Source organism: Orcinus orca, chromosome 18, assembly GCF_937001465.1.
Source record: "Orcinus orca chromosome 18, mOrcOrc1.1, whole genome shotgun sequence".
Lineage (NCBI taxonomy): Eukaryota > Metazoa > Chordata > Mammalia > Artiodactyla > Delphinidae > Orcinus > Orcinus orca.
In genome coordinates, this window is record NC_064576.1 from 16,191,916 (window position 1) to 16,215,152 (window position 23,237).

General features: G+C 39.9%; 1 protein-coding gene across 1 annotated transcript in view; it reads right to left on the reverse strand.

The window, feature by feature from the left end:
* Positions 1-23,237, reverse strand: part of GPC6 (glypican 6) — a 1,088,996-nt gene that overhangs the window by 973,212 nt on the left and 92,547 nt on the right. The gene's annotated exons all lie outside the window — the stretch shown is intronic.

The following is a 23,237-nucleotide window of genomic DNA, read 5'->3' on the forward strand; positions in this document are numbered from 1 at the left end:
AGAGCTGCAAAATATGTGAAGCAAAAACAGAACAGAAAGGCAAAATAGACAAACTGACAACTCTAGCGAGAGACTTCAACAACTGTTTCTCAACAATTGGTAGAACAACTAGAACTAGAACAAGCAATTGATCTTTGGAAAGACCAATAAAATAGACAAACCTCTAGCAAGACTAACAAAGGAAATTTTCTTGCAGAACACGCAAATTATTACTATCAGGAATGAAACAGGGGATATCAACAGGGGATAGCACTTGTTTCTCTTTGTGATATGTAATCTCTAGTATCAGGGTAACTGTTGCACAATTAATGCTGTTTAGAAGGGCTGAATTTCTTTCTGATAGTAGTTTAAAAGGTAAGCTTGTACAGTAGAAATTCTGAATGTACAGTTCTTTTCTAAGCTAGATTGCACTACTGCAACCTCAACTAAGCAATGAAACAAATGCTTTTCAGTGATGATGAAATTTTAAGGTTCAAAAGTACAAATAATGAATAAGCTCCCCAAGGGTTGGGACATTGTTTCTTTTGTAATCACCAGTACATTCCCATCATCAAGAACAGTGTCCACTGTATCTTAGAGACAGTCAATATTTGCTGAATGAATAATTGAAGGAATTAGAAATTGGAAGAGGTAAAAACAGTATAAATTAGAAAACAGAGTAGGAGTTTAAATAAATGTTTGATGTACTTGATTTTAGTAAAAAGAAATCCATAAATCAGAGTAAGAGTCATGGGAGGGGCAGAAAACTGGGGAATGAAAGTTGGCTTACAAATCAATATGACATAAATTCTTGCTCAAACTTCTCAGTTTCCCTGCTGTATCTCAAACCCACTCAAATACATGGATTAAAGTTCACTGGCATCTGCTCTATTTGAATCAGAATTTTTCCCCTAACATTTCCCCTCAAAACATTAAAAGACTTACTGAAAATAAACCGTAAACAAACTAACCTTTTTAGTGAAAAATGTACTGGAATATAGAACAAAAAGACTGGAGAAATATAGGTGGCTGATTTTAGAAAGTTAAGTGATTTAACTCAGTGATAATTTCTAAAAAGGAAATTGAGCTTCAATGAAGCATGCAGGTCCTCTTCTACATTATCTGCAACAGTGCGTGTAATCTGCACACATTTAATTAACTAATAAAACTCCTACCTGTAACATCAGGTTTGGAAATGTCATTGTTGATGACATGCTGCTCCATCAGGTTTAGCTGATTGTTTTTTGTTTTGTTAACACCAAATGACAACATACCCAAAGGTGCTGTCTAGCACTTCTACTTCTTTTCAAATATTGCTCGATTTATTTATTTGTTGGGTGTTTTCCATGTAGGATAGAATTTACAGAATTCTGTAACTACAAGGCCCTAACTAAATGGTGCCTCAAGGAAAAACTGAGGCATAAAAGAAGCATAATTACAAGGGGATCCACTCTACCACAGATTGTGTTTTGCTGCAGACAAATCAGGTTGCCGAGCTGACAAGAGATGTATAGTGTATCTCCTGCTCCGCAGCTTGGATTGCTTTTATCCTTGTTCCCTGATACAGAACCCTAGTAAGAGCTTGTAAAATACTTCTATGGGGCTTCCCTGGTGGCGCAGTGGTTGAGAATCTGCCTGCCAATGCAGGGGACACAGGTTCGAGCCCTGGTCTGGGAAGGTCCTACATGCCGCGGAGCAACTGGGCTCGTGAGCCAGAACTACTGAGCCTGCGCGTCTGGAGCCTGTGTACCGCAACAAGAGAGGCCGCGATAGTGAGAGGCCCGCACACCGCGATGAAGAGTGGCCCCCGCTCGCCGCAACTAGAGAAAGCCCTCGCACAGAAACGAAGACCCAACACAGCCAAAAATAAATAAATAAATTTAAAAGAGAATTTCAGCCTAATCACAATACTATTAAAAAAAAATACTTCTATGACACTAAAATCTTGAAGACAGAAGATAAAGTATAAATGATATTTTCCCCCTATATTTCACACAATGTACTAAGTCTTTATTATATATTTAATCCTATTTTCCCCTGGAACTGAATGAATCAGCCATTCGTTCTCTATATTGTCACATGGATATAATGTCAGCTTTGTCCAGAAAAAACTTTTGGTTAGAATCTGCCAGGTGAAGAGATGTGAAGCAATTCCATCCATAGTCTGTTCGTTAACAGAGATCACTACTTCACTGCCAAGTCAAAAACACAATGATTGTTCTCTTAAGGTAATTAGGTTAAAAGTCCCTCTAAAATTTAGGATCTATGTTTTATTAAAATACATACATGAATGACATACATGTATCATGTACATGTACATGTATGATGAGGATATTTAGACTAATATATATAACACTCCTCTGGATCATCATACTTGCGCGTAAAGTACTGATGCTGATTTTTAAAGGTGACACACTTGACTACTAGCATTGAAGTAGTGAGAGTGGGCTTGGAATAAGAGACTGAGGATTAGACAGAGGATCTGCAAAGCCAGATCAACAGAACTTGGCACATGACGAGACGTGGGAAGGAATGATCCAGGAGAATTCTGTTGCCAATAACAGAGATTAGACCATCCCAAGTATTTACTATTGGACAGGTGTCAAGGAAGGGTGTCAGAAAGGGTGGAAGAGAAATGACAAGTTCACCTTTCGAGGGATGAACTTCAGGAGACTCTAGGAGGTCCTAATGAAGATGTGCTGCAGGATGTCGCACATCCTGGTCCAGTACTTACAAATGAGGTCAGAAAGGAGAGTTAAACATAGAAGTGCTTGTCATTGACCTCACTGAGTGTGCCTGACCCTGTATTCGGAGAAGTGAGATACAGGAAGTTGTTTTAAATTTCGGAGATACGTAGTTCTTTGATTTCAGACAAGATTCACTTAATTCATAGTGTTTACTATCATATCACTTGCTAATGGAATAAAAAAAGGGGAAAAAATGCTACTAAATGTCATACCAGAGCAATATGTAGCACCAATAATTAACCCTGAACAGCAGTTTTATTAATATGACATTTCCTTCATAAAACGTGGAAACATTAAAATTGCTTTAGTGTTTTAAAAATTATTGACTTACCATGCAACACTGTGTTTTTCTTACTACTCTAGCTATATGACATAAATTCTCCATGAACTTGATCTTTCAGTTCTAATTTCTGCACATGGTGTTTAAGCCAAAAATCTTTTTTTCTTCATTCAACAAGAGTTATCTCTTTGGCAATTTTATTAGTGATATTTGCTAAGGCACAAAACCCAATGACATCATTCAGTACTTATGAAATGTCCCAGTAGAGTTGCTAATAAATTTTGCAACCATTTAGGAAATAGCCATTCATCAGTACAACTCTGATTTCTAACTGTCCTGACTTATCTTTTCACCAGAAATGAATACTTGCTCTGTTAGGCAGAAGTCAGCAGGAGGAGGGAATCTTGGAGACTCACATTTGGACTTGCTAAACAAAAGCATTTATTTAAAAAGATGCAGGGCGCTTAAAATTTTAATAGTCATTGGACTACTCCCTTGAGGAATACTTATTTAGGACAAAATGTACCACGGTTGCTTCCTGAAGATTAGAAAACTAAAGTTAGAACATTAGAAAATCCCTTCTCCTATGTAAGACTGCAAATCGCAAACCCTATTGACCAGATCACTTCCAAATTCCTGTTACCTCTCAGTTCAATCAATCCAATTGTACCCATATTTACTTGGAATTTATTAAGTGCCTAATAGTACACACAGCCAAACTCCATCATACAGTTTTTTTAGTAACAGTCATTAAGACAATATTTAATATATTCAGCACCTCTCCCTTGAAGTTATTTGGTCCTGATGTAGTAGGAAATGCTTCCTCCCATCCTTCTGCTCTCCCCATTGCTGGGTTTCCAGCTCTTGATGATCAAAGAGACTCCATCACAGGTAATATCTTTCAGGGCACAAATACTAAAGTAGATAGTATACTGATCTACCACTCGGAAACTTAAAAAGCAAAAGGGCTGCTTGAGAAGAACCAGAACATGCTAGTTAAACAGTGACAGCTCCAGAATTTCTCTTGGAAGAGCTCAGCAGACGTAATCTGCCGTACAAAGGAGCTGGGGGCAGACAGTGAGTTTACATAGCAAGTCCATGGGCTTCTCTTTGATTATTTATTTGAAGTGGCCTGTGGAAGGAAACTGGCAGAGATATTATGGAGTGAATAAATGCCCCAAGTACCCCCTCACTGCATCCCCAAAGCAGAAGTTATGAAAGTCACCTTATTTATTAAAAAAACAAGGCTCTTCTATCACTACTAATTCACCACTTATTGAGACGTGGTATAATCCTCTAGGTGGAAGATAAACAATGGAGAGTAGACGCAACACTGAGAGCCAATCCTACAAGTGAGCGATCTTTGTCTTCTTTCTCTTAAAATTCTACCAGTAGAGACTGTCTGCTTTGACTGAAAACATCTCTGAAAGAACACTGACCCAGAGACTCCTGGATGTCACTCCTGTAGCCCTCACGTAAGTCATGTTTTTTAACACCCAAGGTTTTCTGCCCGAGCACTACTGCTGGTCCTGTATGTTTCATCCATCTAAGTCTATTAGCATTTGCACAGTCTTACATTTCATAATAGAAGAAGGGGTACTTCTATAAGCAGCAGAATCGAGATTTTTTTTCAGTTACGTTCTGTGGAACTTTTAAATACTATTTTTCATTTTCTGAATATATGCAGCACCTGCTCATGGTACAGGGTTTGGAAAATACGAAAAAAAAAAAAAGAGTAAAGAAAAAATATATTTAATCTCCTGTCGTCCCACAACCCAAGTCTGGTCTGTACCTCATGAATATCTATGGCATGATGTATATTTCCTTGGATGAGGTTTCTATGTTACAGGCCAAGTCTCACACAGCAGGAAAGGAAACTCTTTTTGTCACAGTAGTTTGTGGGAAGGAATTAGGGAAAAAGGTAGGAGAATCTGGCCACCAGAATTTTCCTCACTTTGGCCTAATATCTTGGAAATGGGGTGGGAACAGACAGAACCCATGTACTTTTGAACATTTCCCCTGTTTAGAACTCTAGGAGGGAAACTCATCCTGGCTCCTATGGCTCACACATGGCAGGAAAGTTTCAGAAGTTCAAGCAAGCAGAAAGGAGTGCCTATGAGGTCTGAATTCGTGGAAACCAAAGGCACTGCAGTCTAGCCTTAAGGAATGGGCCGCCTGAGCTGATGAACAAATATAAATCACGGCCAGATTTCAGAGGGAATCTGTGTGACCAAGCCAAAGGTGGTCATCGAGAGAGGGACCCAATCTGCAGATTTCAAGAGGAAACACAAGCAAGATTTACGAGGATACCACCAGACCAAACCCTCCACAGTAGATGCAATGTCCACAACCCAGCGGCAGAGCACTAGCCCCACCTTGGGCAAGGCATAATCAAAGGACTTCCACATCCCTCCCACCAGAGACCCCTAAGTCTTCCCCCATGCATGGATCTTGGGAAGGGAAGAGAGAGAGGAGTAACTGTGATAGGAAGTTAAACTACGAATTTACCGGAAAATTATCCAATAGAAAGTGTTTGGAAATCAAAAGCTACTTTGGAGGAGAATGATATGACATCAATTTACCAACTCAGAAAAGTTCCATCCCACTTCCACCATCTCTACCAAGTAGGGCAAGAGGACTCAAGAGGAGATTAATATCAATTACAGAAAACTTAAAAGATTCTATTTTCCTGCATATCTAATACGTAGGAGTTCCATTTTTTATTCCAATACACACACATGTGCTGCACAATAGTAATCTCATATTTCATAAATCCATTATATTATTTTATATGCACTCCTGTCCTCGAATGTTCTGACATCAGGGCTGTGGTAAACTGTCCTCTTATTCTATGTTGCTCTGTGTGTCTGCTTTCTTGTGAGGTGCTTTGTCACGTACAGTAAGTCCCCTACATATGAACCTTCAAGTTGCAAGCCTTCAAAGATGCGAACGTGCGTTCCATGTCCAGTCACGTAAGTTAGTTCACGTGTCTGGCATACGTCGTCACGTGTGTGCATCCTCTACAAGTGGTTGCGCTTTTGTGTACTTTACTGTACAGTACTGTTGCTCTGCAACACGTGGAGCTTACTAATGAAGACCTGATGGAATTGGAGGCCCAGAGAAAGGACGAAGAGAGACAAGAGGAAGAAGTAACTGAAGAACCAAAGAGACTCACGATGCAGGAAATGGCAAGGAGACTTTCTTTATTTGGGGAGGCACTGTTAGTTTTTGAGGCACAGGACCGGAACGCGGGACAGTACACGAAGGTTGCAGCAGCCGTTCAGAATGCAATCCAGTGCTACCGTGCCATCTATGACGAGAAAAAAAGAGCCACTACCCAGACATCACTGGATCGTTTTTTCAAGAGGGTAGATAGAATTGAATCCAGCAGGGAACCAGCACCTGTGCCATCAGCGTCAGGCGTGAGCGACATTGCAGCTCGCCCTCCGTCTCCTGTTGCTGACGATCCTTCAGCTCTACCATCTCGCACCTCCTCTCCCTCCTCCAGCCAGTAACTCTTCTTGCCTGTTCCCTCGATGCCAGCCCCTGCATGCCAGCTGTTGTACTGGACTACTGTACTTTTCAAGGTACTGTACTGTAAGATTAAAAATGTTTTCTTTATTTTTTGTGTTTGTTTTTTATGTATTATTTGTGTGAAAAGTATTATAAGCCCATTACAGTACAGTTCTATGTAGCCAATCATGTTAGTTGGGTACCTAGGCTAACTTTGTTGGACTTACGAACAAATTGGACTTATGAATGTGCTCTAAGAACAGAACTTGTTCATATGTAGGGGGCTTACTGTACTCACATATCCACTCTCAGTCCCTGGATACCTGTCCTAAGAGCCACTGCCCGTGTTGCTCCCCTGACCCCCGTCTTTCTTGCCATCCACTGTGATTACACAGATCAGCGGGTCCACGTTCCGGGGCACTCCCCAAATCCTCACCATGACCTTACGCTTCACTATCCTGATTCTCTAAGTGGTTTTCATCTGGGATTTCGGTGAAGCTTCTGGTCTCCACTTTCTGCTCAGTAGGAGACACTCTCTATCCTGCTCTGATGTTTTTCAATTGGAGACAGTAGCTTCTGGAATGATGCTTCTTTTCAGACTGTCTTGAAGAGCAACAGATTTTCTGTATAATAGTGATTCTAAATGTCTCCTTCGAAAAATCTTCCTCTTCTCCCAGTGACTCGGGGTAAGTAGTAAAATGTCTATGGTTAATTCAGAAACTGGGGAAGAACAGCTTGCATTTTGACGGTTTCTTTTCCAACAACGTGCTTTAAGTTTTAAAATGTTTTTCTTGCCCAGTTACCTATAATTTACTCAAGATGGTAAAACACATAGATCAAGAAATCAAATGTTCAAAATGTCCAGCATCTACTCTGCATCAAACACAGTGACATACAGTAGAAGACTCACATGCTCTCTGTGTGCTGTGCCCTAGACTCACCCTACCTTCCTCCAGGTAAACCAGATAACCTCTGCCACAGACTCATCACGTTATCATGAATTGTTTATTCACATTAGTGGACAACTTTTGAATTCACGTCTCCAATGCCTCAGAAATGTTCTCCATGTTTCAAAAGCACTTCAAAATATACTTAATATTGTTTAAACTCCAGGCATAGTGTAACCATTTCTATATGGAAACCCACTGCAGGTTGAGCACTCAAGAATTTTACAGATCAAATATATATTTATTATAAACACACATCCATATATACATATACACATACACACAAAGAGCCATATATAGAACTTTATTTCTCCTGTATTTTCACAATTCCACAAACTGCATTTTCACAATTAAGACACTCTGACTGATTAAGCACCTATTACCCAGTTATGCACTGAACACCATGGGGACGGGAAGAAATGACTAGAAAAATTAAAACCTCTGCTCTTATGAAGTTTTCACACTTGCTGAGGCCCTGTGTTATAAAATGAATAAATAGCTGAATTTATTTTCCCAAAAGTCATGGAAACAACCACAGAAGGAATCCACCTTCCAAAATGTTCTTTCTTTGGAGAAAACACAGGTCAAGTCACATAAGGACCTCAAGAAATGTGTGTTGGATGACGACTGCATATTCCTACAGGACAAAATGGGTGGTTCAAATCTTTATTAATTGCTTCAAGGTGAGTTCTTCAATGCAGGATCCGGAGCCAACCTGCCACTACTTAAAGGCCTGGGATCTTAACTTCTCTGTGTCTCAGTTGCCTCAGGAATAAAAAGGGGATGATAATATTGACTACCTCATGGCCTTGTAAAGATTACACGAGAGAATGCAAAGAAGCATTGACAGTAGTCGCTGGTACGTTGTCAACACTCAGTAAGTATTCACTATTATCATGAGGCTTGCAATCGTGGATGTCTTACTAGGAAGGAGAAGGTTCACTGGTGCCTAGTATCCCATGAGGAAGCCATTCACAGGTCACTTCCAAGATATACATGAGTAAGATCTCAGAGATAATCAGATAACATCAACATATGCAAGTTCAAATTCTGGTGTGACCAAAGAATTGTGGTATTCAATTAGAGAACTCCTTACATTTTTAAGATAAAATACTCATTTTGCCTGGAGAATACTGTCGTGCCAAAACCATTATCTGTCTATGGAGACAGAGTCAAGCATTAAACAAACTAATGTTGTTAGGATTATATGAGTTATTTTTTTTTATCTTCTTTCTAGTCACAGATAATTCAAGAGCAGGTAATGAGAAACAAATTTCATTATAGTTCCAAATAATAGGGAGGGGGAAAAAGTAAAATCAAAAAGTACATCGATGCAATTACAAAACTGAACAATTTTATTTACCGATGCTGTTTATTTTGCCTATAGCTTTAAAAGTAGGCAGACACAACCTGCAGCATCCACAAACCACCCAAGAGCGACATAAAACTCCTACTTGTTCAGCGCGCAGAAATTCAGTACACAATCAAGGTGATTCACTCTGCTTGAGGGAAACAGAATTTTACAGTCACCACATTATCCTCCAAATGGAGGAAACTGGGTTATATACTAAACCTGCAAATAGCAGCAGGAAATGTACTTCCTTATTTCTTTGTTTTCTAAAAACAGAAATCTGCTTAGGGGATTCATCCCATTCTCCTAATGCTGCTTCCTGATGCAGCCTGGAGACCCTGGATCTCATGCCCAAACTCAGTTCTATATAATAATCAGATATACATTTCATCCTTGCACCTGTATCCATCTCCCAACTAGTCAATTCCATGTACTGGTCTCAACATGATTACATTATTGACATTTCTCAGCTGAAAGGCTCCTGAAAATACCATCCAATTTTCTAGCTCTTTCTGAAAAGATCAAAAGATACACCTTGCATAGCAGACAAGAATTTACACTGATGGCTGTCTTTGTCTTGAATACCAATGCTGCTGGCAGTGTTTCCCTGGAGCTACCGGGGTAAGTCTCTATGATAACTAACTGCATTCAGTCAACTAGAGAGACTTTTACTGGACATAAAGTATGTTTGTGCTTGTGAATGCTTTTTCAGCTTGAACAACCTTGAGGCAATGATCTTCAAGGCCTCCTAATTAGGGAGGTTTGTAATCAAATGAGAAACCTTGCCCTTGGAAATCAAACGTGTGTCATGCCTGAAAGGGAAATGTCTTCTTCACTGGATCATGGCTCACACTTACAGAAGACTCTGCCTTTATAGGTGCAAAGACTAAAGCTGATTTCAACAGAGTTCTTGTGACAAACCTTGCTCAAGGAAATTATCTTGAATCCTTGCTCTACTGGAGACAAAAGGAAATGTTGTATTTCACACTGTACTGCTTAGTTCAAGTCTAAGGTTTCTTTTAACAAGCTAGAAGATTAATTGTATAAATTTACCTAAAAGGATGCTGTTATTTCACCCAGCTTCATTTATTACCTTGCAACAAATAAGGACCAGATCCCTTTCTATGCCTCTGGTCTGTCTGCCAAGCCCAGGCTTATATTTGCAGTTGGCTGTAGGACATTTCCACCTGTGCATGCTTCAGGTACAAGTGCAGAATTACTCATCTCCCTCCTCTTCACACCAACTCTTCCTCATAGCATCCTTCTTTCTAGGTAAGACATTATCATTCTCTCAGTCTCCTATCTTCTATACCACTGCCCCAGAATCCTTCCCTTTGGTTGACCCCTAACCCAACCTCTGTCCAGTCCTATTTTTCTTCACATCCCAACATTTTTCTCCCCAATATTTCTCATATCCACCCCCCATGTCTTTTCTATTTCCCTCGCCCCCCACCCAATAACTTCCATCACCACCCTACCCTTCAGGGCCTCACCACTTACAGACTGGACCCATGCCACTCTCTCTCTGTTTCCCAACTTTCGCACCAGACTCCATACTCTCAACTCTTGCACGCTTATGTCCTTAGACTATAGTTCTAATTACATCCCCTCTCTGCTCAGAGGCTTTCAAACAGCCCAGTCTCTGGAGTGAAGAAACACTTCACCTTGAACTGACTTCCAGTGACATCCCTGTCTGCCTACTCACATCCCAAACATCTCTATCTCCTGATGTCAATTCATTGCTCATCTGATCCATCTACCTACATGCTCACCCTATGTATCCTTTGAGGTTAATCCAAAGCCTGCCTCTTCCTGATTTCCCCAAATTATCATAGCTGCCCTTCCTTGAGTCTGTCACTCTGTTTATGTCACAGCGTATTTCACCTTGTGTCATGTATGTTCTTGCCCTATTACCTTAGTATGGTCACCCCCACCGCTCCCTTCTAAGCAACAGTCATACCAGCCTGCTGAAAATGGCTTTTTCTCCCCTGAAAATGTTTTTATCTTGAGAACAATAAGGGCTTATGCCGACTCTAACTGTGAAGGGGAAGAGAACGGGAAAAGAAAAAATGGAAGATGAATGCTAATACTCTTCAAGGTATATACCGGTTGCTTATTTTTGGAAGACCATGAATCACCTCTACTTCCTGTAATGAACCTGAGGCCAGGTGTCAGGATGAACAACACTCTTTAGCTCCTGCGACATCCACAGCTGTGTGAGCAACGGTATGGTCCAGAATTATTTCTTTGAATTTGTTGACTACAACTGTTACCATTCATTTTCTTAACTGATAAAACCAGAGAGGGCTTAAGTCGGTCTTGGGGTCTCTCTGCTTCCTGAACGTTCCCGCTTGCCTCTTACAGTTCCCCTCTCAGGTCCTCGTGTTCCTCACAGGCTTCCATACTCACACCGACGGCTGGACAGAGAAATGCCCTCATAACCCTCTTCACAAGGCAAATGTCTTTAAATTCTTTATTCTAAACCAACCTTGGTCTTTTAATATACAGTACATTTTGGACCAACAGAAGCGCTTCTGATTGTGACTTGACTTTTACATTATATTAAGCTGATGCCGGTAAACAACATCTGGGAGTTATATTTCTTGGTCTATTCACTTATGAATCGGTATATCATCCTATATTCCTAATCACTATCCCCTCCCCCCCCACACCCATGATCCCAGCAACCAAATGTGTCAGACCTGGGACCTTAAGCTTAAATTTCTGGGAAGGAAACTAATGATCAAAGCTTCAAATAAAAAAGCCCCCCGTTTGCCTTATGAGTCTTACTTCATAGTTCTTGTCTGGTTCTTAGCAAAATAGACCAGAATATAGTAAATCTGATTTACCAAATCAGTTGTTTGGAAAATGTCAAGAGTTCCACTCTCTTCTCTTCAGATTACCTAGCAAGAAACTCCCCTTTGTGACTAAAAGCTATTATTGGATAAAATATTCTTTCTTTGTAAAGATGTATATGACTTTTGTTAGAGACAGATAAGAAAGCACTTCAAGAAAAGGGAGGATTGTGAATATTTACATCCAAACAGCAAAGGGGGAATGCTAAAGGAGTGAAAATGGCAGGCGACATTAAACGTCATAGCAAAGATTTCCACCCAAGTTACCGATAGCACTTGGGTGAGTAATCACCTGCAAAAACCCGGATGACCCCGAGCCTGATGAGCTGCAGAATCGCATAAATCTGGGAGTCCTAAAAATGCCAAGTCAAGTACTAACATAAACAGGCAATCGTTCTTCATTTATCCAGTGGCTTTTTTTTTTTTTTAACACTTTTCGAATGCTAGGCACTATTCTGACACTGTGTTGAAGGGCTTAGACTCTAATGGGGGAAATAAATGAGTAACCAATAATTTCATGAGTTCATAAGTTTTGTTTTGTTTTGTTTAGTTTTTTGCGGTACGCGGGCCTCTCACTGTTGTGGCCTCTCCCGTTGCGGAGCACAGGCTCCGGACGCGCAGGCTCAGCGGCCATGGCTCACGGGCCCAGCCGCTCCGCGGCATGTGGGATCTTCCCGGACCGGGGCACGAACCCGTGTCCCCTGCATCGGCAGGCGGACTCTCAACCACTGCGCCACCAGGGATGCCTGGTGCTAGGAGCACCAGGATGCCGCAGGTTCCTACTTATCATCCTACAACTTCACCTGGGACCCACTGTCAGTGTCACTTTGGGGATGTTTCCCTTCTTCCTGAGACCAGTGTTGGAGTGTTTCAGACCTCAGCCCTTGGACTCCCTCTTCTCCAGCGACTCATTCTCTGGGCGATGTCTTCTAGCCTAGTGGATGTATATACCATCTTTATGCTAATAGCTTCCAAACTTCTAGTGCTAGCCCCAGTTCACTCCAGGTACACCTATCCAATCTCTTCCTTGTATATCAAAAGGCATCCCAAACTAGATTCTTGCTTTCCAATCTCTCCAAGAAATCGCTGACACTCTCTGCCTTCTCTTTTGCAATACAAGGCACCCCATTCATCCTTCTCTTATCTCACAACCACACACAACACATCAGCAAATCATAATCTTAAAATATACCCAGTATGCTACCCCCGGTTAACACCTTTGCCTGGACACCATATCCCAAGTCACCCCCATTTCTTGTCTAAATCAGCTCTCCTCAAGCTTGAAAGTTTGAGATTCGTCTGGGGATACGCTGCAGTAGGTCTGGGGTGGAGCCTGAGAGTCTGCATTTCTAGGAAAGGTCCCAAATGGTGCTGATGCTGCTGTAGACCACTGCAAGACCCTCCTAACTGTCTTCTTTATTCCGTCTCCACCTCTCCGTGCTACAAGCAGGGCATCACATTTATGATGTAAACCTGACGAGACTCTCTCCTGCTCAAAGCTCATTCTGAAAGCTAGCTATGTCACTTAGACTAAAACCTTAAGGTCCTGTCAGGGCTTCAGGGTTTTGCAAAATCTGGCACCTGCTTAGCTCTATAAAGGTACCTCTTTCCATTCCTCCTTCCCTCACTCCAACCCAGACAAAATGCCATCCCAAATGCCAGTCAGTTAAAAGTGCCAAGCATCGGGCTTCCCTGCTGGCGCAGTGGTTCAGAGTCCGCCTGCCGATGCAGGGGACACGGGTTCGTGCCCCGGGCCGGGAAGATCCCACATGCCGCGGAGCGGCTGGGCCCGTGAGCCATGGCCGCTGAGCCTGCGCATCCGGAGCCTGTGCTCCGCAACGGGAGAGGTCACAACAGTGAGAGACCCGCGCACAGCAAAAAAAAAAAAAAAGCCAAGCACGCTCCTACCTCAGGCCATTTGAATATGATGTTCCCTCTGCCTTGAATGTTCTTTCCCCAGACATCCACATGAACTGTTTGGTCAATCTTCTCTCAACAAGCTCTACCCTGAGCATACTAGATAAGGGTCAGCAAGCAGCACACATATGCATATACACATATACTTTCCAGATCTTACCTTGTTACAGTTTTCTCATCATACCTAATAGTTTATTAAGGATTATTTATCATATGTCTTCTCTAATCCGAGATCTCCACTAACGGCAAGGACTTTGCTATTCAGTGTATTTGGACTCTGTAAATATGTATTGAATAAAAGAACATACTTTTGAATACAATGTAAACAGATAAATTTTAAAAGATATTCACAAATATTATGGTCTACCATTTTTGTCAAGCTCCCTTGTATATTTAATACTTTAATTACAATACAATAAGACCTTAACATACCCCAACAAAACATGCCACTGAATAAATTTCAGCATGGCTCTTTCAGCAAACTCAGTAACAAACACTTTTCCCCCAGAAAGAAATAGCTTATTTTTCACTTTGCTTCTTTTGGTGCTGGAGTTGGGACTCTGACTCTATCGAGACTAATTCATCTTTGTGGGATGTATCAGATTAGAGAAAAGCTAGTTTAATGGTTACAGAACAAGCTTTGGGATCCGTCCAGATCAATCGAATATAAACCTTGGTTTTCTCAGCTATTAACTTGGTAAAATAGTATACTTCATAAAGTTGCTTTCAGAAGTAAATCAGATAATTCATGTAAAGAACTTGGCTCAGTACCAGCAAGGAGTAAATGCCCAATAGCGAGCAAATATATAGGAACATACATGGTGAAACTCCAATTGTGAGACCTCCTCCTGGAGCCTTCAAAGTCAACAAATTCAATTCAGACCAAAGAAGTTTCTAAAAGGTAAATTGCTAGAATTCACTAAGCTAAATAATAGTTCAATTGTTCAAAATGTTAGGGTTAGGATTAGTTAGGTACTTTGTTTAAGAAATTATGAATTATTATAATCTAAATAACCTTAAATAATCCCCAATGCTGCATTATTAACTTATTAAGTGCAGAGTGCTCAATTTTATACACTACCAAATATAAAACAGACAGCTAGTGGGAAGCAGCCGCATAGCACAGGGAGAACAGCTCGGTGCTTTGTGACCACCTAGTGGGGTGGGATAGGGAGGATGGGAGGGAGATGCAAGAGGGAGGGGATATGGGGATATATGTATACGTATAGCTGATTCACTTTGTTATAAAGCAGAAACCAACACACCATTGTAAAGCAAATATACTCCAATAAAGATGTTAAAAAAAATCAATTTTACAAACCATAAATTGTCGGGCTTCCCTGGTGGCGCAGTGGTTAAGAATTCGCCTGCCAATGCAGGGGACACAGGTTCGAGCCCTGGTCCAGGAAGATCCCACATGCCACGGAACATCTAAGCCCATGCACCACAACTACTATGCCTGTGCTCTAGAGCCCACGAGCCACAACTACTGAAGCCCGCACACCTAGAGCCCGTGCTCTGCAACAAGAGAAGCCACCGCAATGCGAAGCCTGCGCACCGCAAGGAAGAGCAGCCCCCGCTCGCCGCAACTAGAGAAAGCCTGCATGCAGCAACGAAGACCCAAATGCAGCCAAAAATAAGTTAATTAATTAATTTTGTAAAGAAAACAAATTGTGAGTAAAATTTTATTGGAACACTGCCACACCCATTGTTTTCTAAAATAATTTGAGGTGAAATTCAGATAACAAAATTAAACGTTTTAAAGTGAAAAATTCAGTAGCATTTAGTACATTCACAGTGTTTTGCAACCACCACCTCTGTCTGGTTTCAAAATATTTCGTCACCCCAAAAGGAAATCCCATGCCCGTTGAGAGATTACTACCCATTACCCCCTCCCCCAACCCTTAGCCCACCCCCTCCCCAAATCTGCTTTCTGTCTCTATGGACTTACTTATTCTAGATACTTCATACAATTGGAATCATATAACACGTGATCTTTTGTGTCTGGTTTCTTTCACTTAGCATGATGTTTTTAAGGTTCATCCACATTTTAGCGTGTATCAGTACTCCACTCCTTTTTACGGCCAGGTATTATTCCATGGAATCAATATATCACCATTGGTGTATCCTTCATTGGTGTATCCTTCACCTTTTAGCTAGTGTGAACTGTACTGCTATGAACATGCATATACCTGTACTTGTTTGCATACCTGTTTTCAACTCTTTGGGGTACATATCTAGGAAAGGAAGGGAATTTCTGGGTCATATGGTAATTCTATGTTGAACCTTATGAGAAACAAACAAGAATAATTTTTTGAAGTGCAAATGAGTACGTATCAGAGTATTCCCTCAGAGATGTGTATTTTTAAAAAGTTAAAGTGCCATAAAGTATCGAAGAAAATAATTGCATATCAAGTGTATCTAGTCTTCATCTCTGCATGAATGTATATATACAATTAATGTTAAAAGGGAGCTTGGCAAGCGTAAATCCAGAGTATTAATGATAATTCTTTGAGGCCCTCTTGGTAATTCTGCATTGAAGCAGAAGTAGCAATATGGCTTGGTATTTTCAGAGATTAGGAAATCTACAAACCAGTCATGGACAAGTCACTTAATCCTTGGGATATGCTAAATGTTAATTTATCTTCAAAAATCTGATAAATCTATAATTCTACAGCCTAAGTTTAAAATGGATGTTCATTTAGTCAGATGGCTGAGAGAAGTATGAAATGGGAAATCAATTACTGTCACCTAAATGTATTCACATAGTGAAAGAAGGGAAAATTTAGACAACTATTTTGACCACTGAAGCTAAGAAAGCCACCCTAAAATAATCTTTTCTTATTTTGATTTTAAAATCACGTTTTTATAGTGATTATCTACTTTGCAGGGTAGCAAAATGTTTCAAAAATATTGTCCCACAAACACTATTACATCATTATATAATGCATTATCATTCACCTCATATTTTTATTTTATTGCAAAATGCCTGAGATATTAATCATCAAGATTATTATATTAGTTTGTTTAACTGCAATGACTATTATGAACAGAATAAAATTGATATTCTGCTTGTTGGGAATGCCACTTACTGCTTTTCAGACTAGTTTAACATAGTTGCATTTGAATTTTTTAAGGTATAATGACATTGTTCTAGTATAATAAATGTCTTTTTACTTTCTTTCTTTTTTTTTTTTTTTTTTTTTTTGCGGTACGCGGGCCTCTCACTGTTGTGGCCTCTCCCGTTGCGGACGGACGCACAGGCTCAGCAGCTCACGGGCTCACAGGCCCAGCCGCTCCGCGGCATGTGGGATCCTCCCGGACCGGGGCACGAACCCGTGTCCCCTGCATCGGCAGGCGGACTCTCAACCACTGTGCCACCAGGGAAGCCCCTTTTTACTTTCTATTTCTACTCTGCTGCTACCAAATATTCCATTAAGACACACGTTTATTACTGATATGTTTTACTTTATAACAAAAAGTTCCTGATCCAAATTTCCAGGATTCAACTACATTCCAGACTTCAGTTACACGCTATTTGTGCCTCTGTGAATGTGTATCTGTAGGTGCATGTGCATGCATGTGACTTTGTGTCTTTATTTGAAAGGCAGTAAAAAGAATAAACACAACTCACAAATCAATGGGATACCTCCTACCTAATGGATTCATTCAAAGTCAATATGAGGGACATAGCTATGAAGGTGGGTTAATATCTTCTTAATACTTGTTTTAGCATTTCTCATAAAGTTTAAAGTCCAAACATATAAATATATTTCACTCTACTTGAGGTTCTCTGAGTCTTAATACAAAATATTCTACAATTGCAAGTACAATTAGGATAGATTACAGTGAGAAATGAACTGGTAAAATTCTGTAGATCATGGAATATTTTAGACCCAAATGGTCCAGAACCACTCTGATATCTTAAAAACAATGTAGGTCAGTGCTTTGTAATTATATGACCAAGAAAATCACTGTCTGCTTAAAGAGTGTACTTTAGAAACTTCAACCAAAAATACTTAACTGGCGATAGAAATCAAGACATTTGAAGGTTTCTTTACTTTTAAAACCAAAAATGAATCAATTACATTATACACTTATGTTCTAATTCATTGGGTTCTGCCTATTTACTCATCTGCAAAATGGTCAATTGGAATAAACACTGCCTCATGAGTTTGTTGTTAAAATTAAGAAAAAGAAAAAGTAAAAACACCATAACATTAAAAATTTCAATAAAATTCTAGTCAGCGTTTTCTATCTGTTCACATTTAACCCAATACTTGACATAAATTATATACTTACCTAATGGCTATTGAATTTGATTTACTAATTAACATTTATTTTTTAATTTACTAACTAACATTTATTTTTAACATTTATTTTAAATTTATTTTTATTATTACTAATTTATTTTATATTAGCCTGAGTTCAAGTCATCTTTGACTTTTGGCACAAAAATATTTGCAATATATTAGTATAAGGGAGAAAAATTAAAACTAGTGTCTGATATAAGGAACATTAAGATGAGAAGGAGGGCTTCCCTGGCGGCGCAGTGGTTGAGAGTCTGCCTGCCAATGCAGGGGACACGGGTTCGTGCCCCGGTCCGGGAGGATCCCACATGCCTCGGAGCGGCTGGGCCCGTGAGCCATAGCCACTGAGCCTGAGCGTCCGGAGCCTGTGCTCCGCAATGGGAGGGGCCACGACAGTGAGAGACCCGCGTACCGCAAAAAAAAAAAAAAAAAAAAAGATGAGAAGGAAAGAAAAGTCACTTGATTTAATATGTTTATTTTTCTGTACAAAGTGAAGACGCATCTTTCAGTACTAATGTAAAAGTATTTTTAGAAGATTGGTGTATTGCAAAGTATTTAACTGAAACTTTCTAAACACCTTCCCTTGAAAGTTTTAAACTTTGGCATATTTCCTTAGATGTATCAGTATAAATAGTCTGCCTGTCAAATTAGTCATACACAGAATTTACATTAAAGTAATCATCTTAGATACATTTTCTAGGGCATTACACATTTTTATCCTAGACATTTAGTGTCGCCAGCAGAGAGAGAGCCAATTTATTTAACGAATAAGGCTCTTTAGAGTTTGTGTACAAAGCAAAATCCATTTTTCTGAAGGTAATTAGTATTTAAAACAGGACAGATTCTTGAAAATCTCCTTGATATCATATTTGTCAATGGCACAATTTAGTAACTTTTATGGGGAAAAAAGAATCCTAATACATTCTGGGAGACTACAAAGATCAACACACTCCCTAAATTTTGGCAAAAGATTCAAAGAACTTGTTAAATGAGGTCCTCGGTTCAGAGCAATTATCGATGCATGTTAGATAGGACCTTATTCATTTCTCTCCTGAACTAATAAAGACCTTACTTATGATGATGCCAGGAATATAACATACAGAGCAAACATAATGTCACATCTCGGCACATTGCTCCACCAAGGACTGCAAAATTGGGGCTATTGCTTTGATGATGATTTACTAGAAGCATATTCAAGCAGAATGTTATTTCTGACACAAAACAGTGACATTAGTGACCTACATATTCTCTAAGGAGGAAAAAAAATTCCTCATGTTTGTGCCTCTACTCATTTATACCAAGCCTAAGGGAGAGAACAAAAGACCAAACTAAGAAGAAATGTGATTCTAACTTCTGTTCATTAAATTTGTATGGGCTTTTTTACTGCTAGTGAAAAAAAAAAGTTAGTATGACAGAATGTTTTATCCAACCAAGATCTGGTTAACTTTGTACTTTTTGCAGTCTATCAAAATTATCGCTAAAAGACAACATATTTTCTAAAAACACTTTGATCAGAAATGGAAGGAGCAGTTTTTCTTTCTGAAATTGTTTCTGGGTGCCACAGGGTAAAATGCATCCAATCATACGAACATTACTAATTTTGAGTGCCTGACGCTTTAATCAGAGGTAGGGTGACAGTTAACTTCATACACCACATCTATAAGCAAAATATTCACAAACAAATAAATAATGCAAGAAAGATGCCAGAAGAATTAGAAAGGTAAAAAAATGAAATGTTGAAAATGAAACATGTAACTTCTACCTACTTTTTTCTTTCTTTTTTTTTTTTTTTTTTTGCATTACGCGGGCCTCTCACTGTTGTGGCCTCTCCCGTTGCGGAGCACAGGCTCCGCCCGCGCAGGCTCAGCGGCCACGGCTCACGGGCCCAGCCGCTCCGCGGCATGTGGGATCCCCCCGGACCGAGGCACGAACCCGCGTCCGCCGCATCGGCAGGCGGACCCTCAACCACTGCGCCACCAGGGAAGCCCTACCTACTTTATCTATTAGAAAAACTCACCATTTACTCGACAAAATATTCAAAAGCTTCTTTTTTTATTCCAAAACATATCTTTCTCTAGTTTAAAAAGCTCTGTCTCTAATAATGTGGAGACTATATTTACTTGTAATTAACTTGCAATTAGAGGACTAAAGATTACTCATTATTGGCCCATCAGTACCTGCAAGCTGATGAATACATCACTGGGACTCTTGGTTCACTTTCTTGGGTTCATAATCCAATTTCCATTTTTGTATCATTCACGGGAGAGAGCTCTCCAAATTATGATATATTAAAAAGCATTATGAAAGAAAAAAAATCAGTTCCACAGTCAACGAAGCTGTGCAAAGTCTAGACTGAACCGTCCAAGGTTTTTACAACTGCAGGGCACCTCAGACCCTTGACCTGGGGAGAGCATCGCACATCCTGCAGAGAAAAGCCTGAGCTTTCCCTCACTGGTTTATTCATGGGAACTTGCACTTGCCTGGTGCATCGCAGTATGGCTCATGTTTCATAAAAGCACTGCCCTACTGTCCTCCCAGGGAAGTTTCTGGCAGGACTCAGTCACTCAGAGCATTTATAATATTCATAGCATCATCTCTCTCTGGAGTGAGTCTGAAGAGCAACAGGGGGCTTGAGTTAGGATCACAGAACTAAAAAATAAAAATCAAAGGTTACAGGCTGCAGGACACAACGCAAGTGCGTCATTGAAAAAAAAGAAGAAGAAGAAGAAGAAGGGGAACCTACAGTGCTTAGCACTTTTATTAGGGTGGGCGCTGGCATGGCGGAGCGCCAGACGCTACGCTGGGACACCCCCAGGATTCAGTAAGCACTGTACCTCATCCTTCTCATGAAAAAGACAACTGAGTGAATTTTTTGGTCACTATAACACTAGAGACACTGCTAACATTCTTTCTCTCGCCACATGTTTTATGGTGGGAATATGCATTCACATTAGAAAGTATTTGCTAATGTGTTTGCAATATCTTGAAACATCAAGAAAACAAAGTTGGGCTTCCCTGGTGGCACAGTGGTTGAGAGTCCGCCTGCCGACGCAGGGGACACGGCTTCGTGCCCCCGTCCGGGAAGATCCCACACGCCACGGAGCGGCTGGGCCCGTGAGCCATGGCCGCTGAGCCTGCGCGTCCGGAGCCTGTGCTCCGCCGCGGGAGAGGCCACAGCAGTGAGAGGCCCGCATACCGCAAAAAAAACCACACACACAAAGCTTCCTACAAAAATATGTTACCATGGAACTTGAAAATGGTGAAGTATGAAGAAATTCTTTCTTCCTGACCCCGTTGTGTCAGCACAAATAAGTCCACATGTAGGTCAGGTATTTTGTCTAATGCAATACAAGGCCATTTCCTAAATTAGTTAGATATTAAAGAATTCACTTTGCTCACACATATTTTCATAAAAACTTCATGTGGACTCCTTTCATTCATTTCATGCTTCTGTAAATCCTCTTCCCTATATGTGCAAGTAATATTTGCTATGTCACTTGGTCCCTTTTTAGTTACTGTACTTATCACCAGTGGAAAAATGAGAATAATAAATTAACATTAATCTATCATTAATTTATGACTAGTCAACCAAATGGAAAGATTGAAGGTGTTAACAATGGTGATAGGAAAGTAAAATTATAGAAAATGACCAATGGTATTGGTCAGCTCTAGAAGAATCTATGACCAGTAATGGTCTTATTCTAGTTCTGTGAAGCAGGCTGCAGGTTTCTGGAGAAAGCATGAGAATGGCACCCAGATTTATGGATTTCGTTTCTAAGTTTAACACTGGTTTTCATTATGACCTTGAATGAGACATTTACTGTGTATTTGTTGATTTTAGAATCTGAAAGAAAGATCATGGCTTACTAGTACGTCAAATGAGCATTATAAAATGGGTTTTTTACGAGTTGTCCTGGAAAATACTAAAATGCACATAGCCAACAGGAGTCCTTTCCAAAACTGCATTTATGATATCACTAAATTATACCTACAAAATGCTTTACACTATACAGAAACAAACGTCAACATAGCAATGCCTGAACTTTTCACAACAAGTGAAATCACAGCAGAGAACTAAAACCCGTGTAGAATTAGTATGGTGGATTCAATTTCCATTTTCAGTCCACTCTTTTAGTCCTTTTTTCTTATTTCTTTCCTAGTCATCATCCTAATCCAGCAAAATGTATGTTCATATATTTATCTGATGCATCCAAACTTGTTCATACACTACTTTAAGCAGTGGACAAAAAGGAGGAAAAAGACACATGCTCTATACTTCAGGGGGGGCACAAAGCACAAAAAATATTATTCCTTAGTGCCTCTAAGATCACAGGGTAACATCTAATGGTCCTGTGTACACTTAAAGCTGAGATGAACATGACAATAATGATTTCACACCATGGACAAGCCAATAGATGCACTCGTCAGTTTCCCTGGGAGCCCTTGAAGCCTTCTCTACAAGCCAATTGACTTCATAATGGCTAAAAAAGGATCCCAGCAATTATAAATGGGAAACAAGTATTAATTGACTTAGCTCTACACTTACCTGTTCATGCTTTGCTGCCCTACTTGCCCAGTCACTCAGATTAGATGCTTAAAGAAGTGCATGGATGTAAATGGACATCACAGATGTCAAATTTGGTGTGTTTCATTCTTCAACCCTTCACCTTCTCTTTAAAACTTAATGAAAAATAAATAAATAAATAACGGCAGGACTCTGATCACAAGGCACTTTGATCTATAGTGATTTACTTAGCAACAATGCAGCTTCATTTGTATGACACTAAAAGCAGTCATCCCATAAGGCTTTCTTAATCAACTAGCCCAGAAGCTTTCAATAAAGAGATTAACTATGGAATTTTAAAAGGGCATGCTGGTCAGTCCATTCTTATAAATTCCACATGAACCAGTCTTGCAAACTATGGTGAACTTTTCTTTACCTCACTGAAGAATTCTCTTACATCCTCAGATCTCAGCCAACATACCAGATAAATGCCTACTAAGGCTTTTTATTTTTTAAGATATCTTGTACCAGAACATCAACCTTAAAACCATACACAATGTGGCAACATTCAATAAAAGGTAGGCTTATCATAAACATTATCCAAAAGAGTTTAATTTCTAAAAGACCAAAGGAAGTTCATCATAAGCTAATTTTACCAATAAAATGGCCCTACTGAATGCATTATAGATTTAGTGTTTTTCAAAGTGCCAGTGAATTACTTTGCCTTTCTTATGGAAGTTATGTAAATATATTACAAAACGTATTTATCTTACTCATTTTAAGGTAGGGGGAGTGTGTGTATGCAGTTTTAAAAATTCTAATTTTTATCATTCA